The sequence below is a fragment of the Bos javanicus genome, chromosome 17 (assembly GCF_032452875.1).
Source record: "Bos javanicus breed banteng chromosome 17, ARS-OSU_banteng_1.0, whole genome shotgun sequence".
Classification (NCBI taxonomy): domain Eukaryota; kingdom Metazoa; phylum Chordata; class Mammalia; order Artiodactyla; family Bovidae; genus Bos; species Bos javanicus.
The window spans coordinates 18,998,166-19,008,598 of NC_083884.1; positions in this window are offsets into that span (position 1 = coordinate 18,998,166).

Below are 10,433 nucleotides of genomic sequence, written 5' to 3' on the forward strand. Positions count from 1 at the left end.
GGCGTGCTGCAATTCATGGGGTCGCAAAGAGTCGGACAGGACTGAAGGACTAAACTGAGCTGAACTTATGACCCATTTAAGAGATATCATTATTTGAAAGGTATTTTCTAATATTCTTTCCATCTCTCCCCACTCCCCTGTTAAAAAACCCCAAAACCCTAAGCAAGGTTACAACTGGACCATGCAAAAGATGATTTCTGTTTCTTAAATCTGGTTACTTCTGTCTAGAACCAAGTCAAAAGTCCCTCTCTTGGGAAAGAGTCAAGGTTTTTGGAGGGCACATAGGAGCAAGGAGGGAGTTAAACCACTCCTGAGCACCAGTGGGATGACAAGGCACCCTCACTCTTGACTTGCTAGAATGAGCTAGTAAAAAGCTTTCCTTTAGATGAAATCATGCTTCTCTCAAAGATCGCTGATTCCAGAACTTGCCTGCCCTTCACTGGCCTCCAGGGTCCTTGCCTCCCTGCCAGGACAGCTATTGTGCTGAAACTCAGATAGAATCACAAGTCAAGGGCCTGGCTGGGTGCTCACTCATACATTCCTTCTTTCATTCAGTCATCTTTACATAAGTCATTGTTGAGTACCTGCTGCATGGCAGGAAGTGTTCTAAACAGACATCAAAACAGACAAAAATCAACAGACTTCTATTCAAAGGTACGTTTCTATTAGCTCTGGTGCCCTGCTTTCCGTTTCCATGACTACCGATATAGGTGTCTGCAAGTATGGCTGGGGTTTGGTGTTTCTTCCAGGCACTTTGCTACACACTAGCAAAGTAATGCTCAAAACTCTCCAAGCCAGGCTTCAAAATACATGAACCATGAACTTCCAGATGTTCAAGCTGGATTTAGAAAAGGCAGAGGAACCAGAGATCAAATTGCCAACATCTGCTAGATCACAGAAAAAGCAAAAGAGTTCCAGAAAAACATCTGCCTTATTGACTATACCAAAACCTTTGACTGTGTGGATCCCAACAAACTGGAAAATTCTTAAAGAGATGGGAATACCAGACCACCTTACCTGCCTTCTGAGACATCTGTTTGCAAGTCAAGAAGCAACAGTTAGAACCGGATGTGGAACAACAGACTGATTCCAAATTGGGAAAGGAGTACGCCAAGGCTGTATATTGTCACCCTGCTTATTTAACTTATATGCATAGTATTACGTTATGTGAAATGCTGAGCTGGATGAACCACAAGCTGGAATCAAGATTGCTGGGAGAAATATCAATAACCTCAGATATGCAGATGACAACACCCTTACGGGAGAAAGTGAAGAGGAACTGAAGAGCCTCTTGATGAAAGTGAAAGAAGAGATAGAAAAAGTTGACTTAAAACAAAACATTCAAAAAACTAAGACCATGGCATCCGGTCCCATCACTTCATGGCAAATAGATGGGGAAACAATGGAAACAGTGACAGACTTTGTTTTCTTGGGTTTCAAAATCACAGCAGATGGTGACTGCAGCCATGAAATTAAAAAATGCTTTTTCCTTGAAAGAAAAGCTATGACAAACCTAGATAGCATATTAAAAAGCAGAGACATTACTTTGCTGATAAAGGTCCGTCTAATCAAAGCTATCGTTTTTCCAGTAGTTAAATATGGATGTGAGAATTGGACCATAAAGAAACTGAGCACTGAAGAATTGATGCTTTGAACCATGGTATTGGAGAAGACTCTTGAGAGTTCCTTGGGCAGCAAGGAGATCCAACCTGTCCATCCTAAAGGAAATCAGTTCTGAATATTCATTGGAATGACCGATGCTGAGGCTAAGCTCCAATACTTTGGCCACCTGATGCGAAGAGCTGACTCACCAGCTGACTCTGATGCTGGGAAAGATTGAAGGTAGGAGGAGAAGAGGGCGACAGAGGATGAGATGGTTGGATGCCATCACCGACTCAATGGACACGAGTTTGAGCAAGCTCAGTATGTTGGTAATGGACAGGGAAGCCTGGTGTGCTGCAGTTCAGGGGGTCACAAAGAGTCAGACACGACTGAATGACTGAACTGAACTGAACTTTTAGAAGTGATCTTCTCAATGTGGTGCTTCTGATTGATTACTTGCAGACACTTTCCCCTCTGCAAGGCATTTCATAGTATTTAGGGAGGGAGAAATTCATGCCTCAGCTTACACTGTGCCCCAGCCAATGATTCAATGTACTCCAATGTACAATGATTCAATGTACCTCCAATGATTCAAGTACTTTGGAAAGGTCTGGATCATCAGCTACATTGTCCCTTCCCTACAGTAAATTTTCCCCAAGGATTTTCCTCTCCCACTGCCACTTTTTAAAAATTAATTTAAAAAAATAAAAATTAATAAAAATTAATTTTTATTGGAGTATAGCTGCTTTGGGCTTCACAGATGGCTCAGTGGTAAAGAATCTACCTGCCAAACAGGAGACATGGTTTCAGTCCTCTGGTCAGAAAGATCCCCTGGATAAGTAAATGGCTACCACTCTAGTATTCTTGCCTGGGAAATCCCATGGACAGAGAAGCCTGGTGGGCTAAAGTCCATGGGGTCACTAAAGAGTCAGACACAACTTAGTGACTAAAGTAGCAACAATATTGCGTTGCTACTGCTGCTAAGTTGCTTCAGTCGTGTCTGACTCTGTGCAACCCCATAGACAGCAGCCCACCAGGCTCTGCCATCCCTGGGATACTCCAGGCAAGAACACTGGAGTGGGTTGCCATTTCCTTCTCCATTGCGTGAAAGTGAAAAGTGAAAGTGAAGTCGCTCAGTCGTGACCGACTCGTAGCAACCCCAAGGACTGTAGCTCACCAGGCTCCTCCATCCATGGGATATTCTAGGCAAGAGTACTGGAGTGGCTTGCCATTGCCTTCTCCGATTGTGTAGTAAGGGGTAATTTTTTAAATTGGAGGATAATTGCTTTACAATGTTGTGTTAGTCACTGTACAGCAAAATGATTCATATATATATAGCATATGCTTATCTTTTCTGTTTTGGATTTATTTCCCATTTAGGTCACCAAAGAGTATTGAGTAGAGTTCCCTGTGCTATACAGTACATTCTCATTAATTATCTATTTTATATATAGTATCAAAAGTGTATATATGTCAATCCCAATCTCCCAATCCCTCCCACCCGCTCTTTTCCCCATTGGTATTCATATGTTTGTTCTGTATGTCTGTGTCCTTATTTCCGCTTTGCAAATAAGTTTTTTTGTCTCATTTTTTCTAGATTTCACATATATGTGTTAATACACAATACTTGATTTTCTCTTTCAGATGCATTTCACTCTGTATGATAGTCTCTAGGTCCGTCCACATCTCTATAAATGACCCAGTTTTGTTTCTTCTTATAGCTGAGGAATATCCCACTAAATATATGTACCACATCTTCTTCCTCCTTTCCTCTGTTGATGAACATTTAAGTTGCTTCCATGCCCCGGCTGTTGTAAATAATGCTGCAATGACCCCTGAGGTGCATGTGTCTTTTTTTTTTTTTTTGCGTGTGTCTTTTTGAATTATGTTTTTCTCTGTATATGGCCCGTATCTCCCACCGTCACTTTAACTGTACAACTCTTATCAGGCTTCACACAGCCTTCTTTGCCATCAGACATGTGCTACAAATGTGATCTTAGAAGGGAAGATCCACATCCAAAACTCTAATCTCACAAAGGTTTGTGCTTTTTTTTCCTCCCACCTCTATGTAATTTTGTAGATGTAAATAAAAATGAGAATAGAATACTTTCCAGCTTCACTGGACAGCATCCAAGCTCAAAGTCCAATTGTTGTTGCCTCTTTTTATCTAAGTGTCTAAGCTCCTTTGTTAAGCTAAAATAATCTCCCATTATATATGAAATATTTCTGTTGTTCATTTGCTCAGTTGTGTCCAACTCTTTGTGACCCCATGGATTGCAGCATGCCAGGCTTCCCTGTCCTTAACAGTTTCCTGGAGTTTGCTCAAACTCATGTCCATTGAATCAATAATACCATCCAGCAATCTCATCTTCTGTCGCCCCCTTCTTCTGTTCTCAATGTTTCCCAGCATCAGGATCTTTTCCAATGAGTCTACTCTTTGCATCAGGTGGCTAAAGGATTGGAGCTTCAGCTTCAGAATCAGTCCTTCCAATGAATATTCAAGGTTGATTTCCTTTAGGATTTAAGTATAATATATATATATACACACACACATATATAATAAACATTTCTACTAAAGGTGACTTTTTAAAAAGCTATTTGAATATTTCCTGGTTTTTTATTTTAAATTAAGTTATTCCCATGTGCTTGCTTCAGGAGCACATATACTAAAAGTAAGCTCTTCCCAATTTTTATTGTAAAAATAATCTATAATCATTTTTAATTAAAAAAAATGTAGAGAGACAAGAATATAAGCAATGTTTTACTAACCAAAGGAAATGATACTTATAATTCCATTACATTTTATATATTCCTATCTCGCAAAAATATTTTAAAATAATTTTTAAATAAATTATGGTCCCCCATATAGAAAAACATAGTGTATTAAAAAGTTCCCAGTTTTCCCCCCAATAGCATTGTTTAACCACTAAGTTGTGGCTGTCCTCCTAGAAATTCCTATGTGTACTTAAACATAATTTCAGTCTTTTTGAAAACATAGGGTTTTGGGGGGAGGCTGGTTTACAAAACGTTATCTTTCTTTTTTTTTCAGTAATTATGTTGCGGCATATTTTACGTATCACGTATTTCACTCAAGTGTGGAATTCAGTGATTTTTTTTTTTTTTGGCCACACCATGTGGCTTGTGAGGTCTTAGTTCCCCAACCAGGGATTGATCCTGGGCCTTCCATGATGAGAACATGAAGTCCTAACCACTGGACCATGAGGGAATTCCCTCTGATTTTTAATACAATTATTTTACTGTTTTACATGTGCAACTATCCCCATATATTCCCATGTTTTAAAATACTTCCATCACTCAAGATTCTTCACACACATTTACTGTCAACCTCTGTTCATCTGAACCTCAGCCCAGGCATATACTAACTTTCTGTTTATAGCTTTGCATTTTCTGGGCATTTTATATAAATGGAATCATACAAAATGTAGTTTCTTGTACCTACATTCTTTCACTTAGCATAATACATTTTCAGAAAGTGGAGAAAAATGTTTATGAATACTTAATAAGTTTTATTTGAAAATTATCTCTCACAGGTAAATACAAAGAAGTTTTATTACTGTCAATGTTAAGGCAAGAACTAACAGTAATTTTCAGCTGTTGAGATCCAGTGCAAGATATCCAAATTTTTTGACATTCCACTCTTCCCTCTAGTGGCCAAGATGAAAAAAGCATATTGTGTTCGTTGCTAGTCCAAACACATTCTAGAGTCTTCAAATGCTCCTGGATGATAGACATTACATTTGGGAATTTCATGTAAGAGAGATTTCCTTTTTGTTTATTAGAGGCCTTTTATAAAGCAGGTTTCCTGAGAGGCATAATTTGTCATTCTCTGCAGTTCTTCCCACCATCAAATTTACTAGCCTCCCCATGTGGAGGGATTTAGTACTAGTATTAAGAACTCAAAATGTGGTATCCAATTTCCCAAGTTCAAATTTCAGCTCTGCCACTTCCTAGTTATGGGACCTGGGGAGAGTTACCTGCAAGTTAGTGGCTGAGTTTCCTCTGTAAAATGAGGATATAGTAATACCTACCTCATGGTGTTATTGTGAGGACCCAATGGATTAAAATGTGTGTAACTCCTTAAAATGTCCTGGCACATGGTGGGAGTTGAATAAATCGTACATATCCTTCATTCCGGGCTTCCCTGGTAGCTCAGCTGATAAATAATCTATCTGTGATGCAGGAGACCTCTGTTTGATTCTTGGATTGGGAAGATCTCCTGGAGAAGGGTAGGCTGCCCACGCCAGTATTCTTGCCTGGAAAATCCCCTGGACAGAGGAGCCTGGCGGGCTACAGTCTATGGGGTTGCTAAGAGTTGGACATGGCTGAGCAACGAAGCACAGCACAGCAGAGCGTCCTGGGTTCCATTTTTTCTGCCTTCATTCCTGCTACAGTAAATGCCCATGCCAGCCCTTCCCTGTGCTCTCCTATTATCCCCACCCTTCTTCCCAGTGACTTTGCTCTGGTAATTTTCTTATCTTTTTCCGTTCTGTGATTTCCTCCTCTTCACCTGATCATCCTGCTTCCTTCCATCACCAGTTCATGCCAAAGACGATCCCTGCAGTCTTGTGATCAGTCCCCTGCTTCTATCCCTACAGTGTGCTGCCACTCAACACCCTGAGTATTTAAAAAATATTAACAAAAATTTACTTTCAAAAAAACAAAAACAAAAACAAAATTTACTTTCTTCTGCTCAGAATTAATGTTTTGTGGGGCTGAGTAATTGGCATGTTGTGTGTGATGGATGCTGAAAGGGTTTCTTGTCAAAAATAGCTCCTCCAGGGCCAACTCCCGATGCCTGAAAGTCCTTGCTTTTCTGTTTTCTGGGTCCGGCACTGTAACCATGGACTTCTCAGTTTTGGAGACAGTCCTGACAAAGGCAAGCAATATATAGAGAGCCCATTTTCACCCACAGATGGTGTCTGAGATTAATCTTACTGGTATTAGCCCTACAAACTCGTGGGGTGAGCCAGGGTACCCTAACACTACTATCCTGTAAGCTGCACACCCTCCCCAAACACCTGTTGTGTTTGCTTAGGGTATGTCTGCTTTAGACCCCAGGACCATTTGTGGGAAATAGAATCTTTCCTGACTACAAACACTGGGCTTGTAAAATGCTTAGGCTTTGTCATTTTTCTTTCCAAGGGGTTAAGGTCTTGCTTGGAGGCTAGGTGTACCACCCAACACTGCCATTCACCTCACTCTGAATAACATCCTTCCCTAGGAGAGCCTGTTGACATGTCCTGCCTGCTAGATGACAACTCCTTGGATATCATGAGGTGTGGGGATGCTTGAAAAGTGAAAGTGAAAATGTCAGTCACTCAGTCACCTTGCCTCTGATTCCTTACAACCCCATGGACCATAGTCCCCATGGACAATAGCCCATCAGGCTCCTCTGTCCATGGGATTCTCCAGGCAAGAATACTGGAGTGGGTTTCCACGCCCTCTTCCAGAAGATCTTCCAGACCCTGAGATCGAACCTGGGTTTCCTGCAGTGCAGGCAGATTCTTTAACGTCTGAGCCACGAGGGGATAAGCCTGTGGGGATGCCTATTTTCCCTCAGTTCTAACATATGCGATTGGCCAAGTTCCATATAGCACCTTATGTTTATTTTGCCCCAAGAGTAGGGAATAGGTCTGCTCCTCTCTTAGCCCTGTAATTCCCAAAGCACTCCCATATGATAAATTCACCAGGACAGGCTCCCTCCCTCCATTTCTTGCTGCAACAGGACTACAAGTTATTGAGGCTAAGCTGGAGTGAGTAGCCTTTCCCTTCTTCGGGGGATCTTCCCAACCCAGGGAACGAACCCAGGTCTCCTGCACTGCAGGCAGATTCTTTATCAGCTGAGCCACAAGGGAAGCCCCTAGAAAGTAGGACAAGAATTCACATGGAAGCCCACATATTAAATGTCTACATATGTATAGATCATCAGTCAAATGGACAACTTATTCAAAAAAATCTATTCCATCCTCCAACCTTGAGAAATATATCTTCAAAGTAATAAAATTGAAATATGTGTTAAAGCTATGTCTTTTAATATGACCAAAAAATTGGCAAAATATTCAAGATGAATGGTTTTAATTATTACTGCATGTCTGGGCATTCTATTGATGAGAATAAAATAAAGGTAATCATAATTCATAAATTTTTATGTATTTTTCTGGTCATCATCTTAGCAAATCATTAATTATGATGTTATAATCAAGATTTTTACAATGATTGGCCTTGACACGTGCTGTTTCAGTACTATTTTGGGGAATGGCAAACCTCCTTTGCTCTGGCTTCACATCTAACATTCCTGGCCTTTCTCTGCGCCATTCACGGTCTGGTCCCTAGGGGAGGAGTGATGTATTTGAATGGAAAGTTTGAGAGATGAAACTGAAATTATCGAGTTCATTCTCCTTTTTCCTTTGAGTTTTGTCTGCCCTCGGGGTGCACAGTCTTCTCTGCTTTTCCAGATGATTATCCAGCACTGCCTATGAGGAGGTAGGTAAGTTCAGTTTAGAGATGACACAATAAATGGGCTAACCTACCTAATCTACATCCTTCAATACTTTTAATGGTAACAAAGGTAGTATTCTTGCTCTCTTGCTGCTTTACTCTTTCATTTCTCTCTCAGTACGTTCCATGTTTCGGCAGGAAACAGAGCTATCATCCATTGGGTCCTATCAACTCTAACACACGTGGTGGATGAGGTTCACATGAGCACATAGCCTGGACATTGTGCTTCTTTCATTGATTTGCCCAAACGTGGGTTGTTTTTTTTTTTTTTTTTTTTCAGAATCAGAGTTCCCTGACCAGAGATTGAAACTGAGCCATGGCAGTGAAAGCCTGGAATCCTTACCACTAGGCCACCAGGGAACTCACCAGTGTGGCCCAACTTTTAGCTAATTCTCCATAACACAATTTAAACCATTGTTTTATCAAGCAGGATTTCAACACAGAAAATAACTTAAAACTACAGCTCAATCCTAAATCTATCCTGGAGTCTTGGTCCAAGTTAGTGCCCTGCTTGGCTCAGGCACTATTGTTATTGATCTCAGAGAGCTTGCTCTTTCACCTAAATATCTGGTTCATTACTCTAATCTTGCCCTTCCGTCTCAGAAGCCAGACACCACAACCACCCAGTCCCTGCAGAGTCTCAGAGAATAGGAAGACTTCTGTCCCGAGTCACAGTCCACTTTTCTTAAGTCCTCAGCTTCTTCTGTGCCTGAACCAACTTTTCCTCAAGTTGAGCAATAATGGGAACATAGTTTGTCAGAGAAAAGGTCACCTCCACAAATAGGTGTGAATTTTGGCCCTCTGGTTCTTACAGAGCAGTTCAAAAGTATATTTTCCAAAGTTTTAGTTATATAGTGTTAAGTAGTATTATGGGTAGCCGTAAACCAATCGGTTACACAATTCACAGTGAGCTATATCAAGCCCTAAGATCATGGCATCTGGTCCCATCACTTCATGGCAAACAGAACGGGGAAAAGTGAAACTAGTGACAGATTTTATCTGCTTGGGCTCCAAAATCATTGTGGGCAGTGACTGCAGCCATAAAAATTTTAAAGACGTTTGCTATTTGAAAGGAAAGCTGTGATAAACCTAGACAGTGTATTAAAAGCCAGAGATATCACTTTGCCTACAAAGTTCCATATATAGTCAAAGCTTTATTGACTATGCCAAAGCCTTTGACTGTGTGGATCACAATAAACTGTGGAAAATTCTGAAAGAGATGGGAATACCAGACCACCTGACCTGCCTCTTGAGAAACTTATATGCAGGTCAGGAAACAACAGTTAGAACTGGACATGAACAGACTGGTTCCAAATCAGGAAAGGAATACGTCAAGGCTGTATACTGTCACCCTGCTTATTTAACTTATGTGCAGAGTACATCATGAGAAATGCTGGGTTGGAAGAAGCACAAGCTGGAATCAAGATTGCCTGGAGAAATATCAGTAACCTCAGATATGCAGATGACACCACCCTTATGGCAGAAAGTGAAGAGGAACTAAAAAGCCTCTTGATGAAAGTGAAAGAGGAGAGTGAAAAAGTTGGCTTAAAGCTCAACATTCAGAAAACGAAGATCATGACATCTGGTCCCATCGTTTCAGGGGAAATAGATGGGGAAACAGTGTCAGACTTTCTTTTTTGGGCTCCAAAATCACTGCAGATGGTGATTGCAGCCATGAAATTAAAAGACGCTTACTCCTTGGAAGGAAAGTTATGACCAACCTAGATAGCATATTCAAAAGCAGAGACATTACTTTGCCAACAAAGGTCCGTCTAGTCAAGGCTATGGTTTTTCCAGTGGTCACGTATAGATGTGAGAGTTGGACTGTGAAGAAGGCTGAGCGCTGAAGAATTGATGGTTTTGAACTGTGGTGCTGGAGAAGACTCTTGAGAGTCCCTTGGACTGCAAGGAGATCCAACCAGTCCATTCTAAAGGAGATCAGTCCTGGATGTTCTTGGAAGGACTGATGCTAAAGCTGAAACTCCAGTACTTTGGCCACCTCATTCGAAGAGTTGACTCATTGGAAAAGACTCTGGTGCTGGGAGGGATTGGGGGAAGGAGGAGAAGAGGACAACAGAGGATGAGATGCCTGGATGGCATCACCGACTCGATGGACATGAGTTTGAGTAAACTCCGGGAGTTGGTGATGGACAGGGAGGCCTGGCGTGCTGCAATTCATGGGGTCACAGAGAGTTGGACACGACTGAGTGACTGAACTGAACTTGGTTTTTCCAGTAGTCATGTATGATGTGAGAGTTGGACCACAAACAAGGCTGAGCCCTGAAGAATTAATATTTTTGAACTGTGGTGCT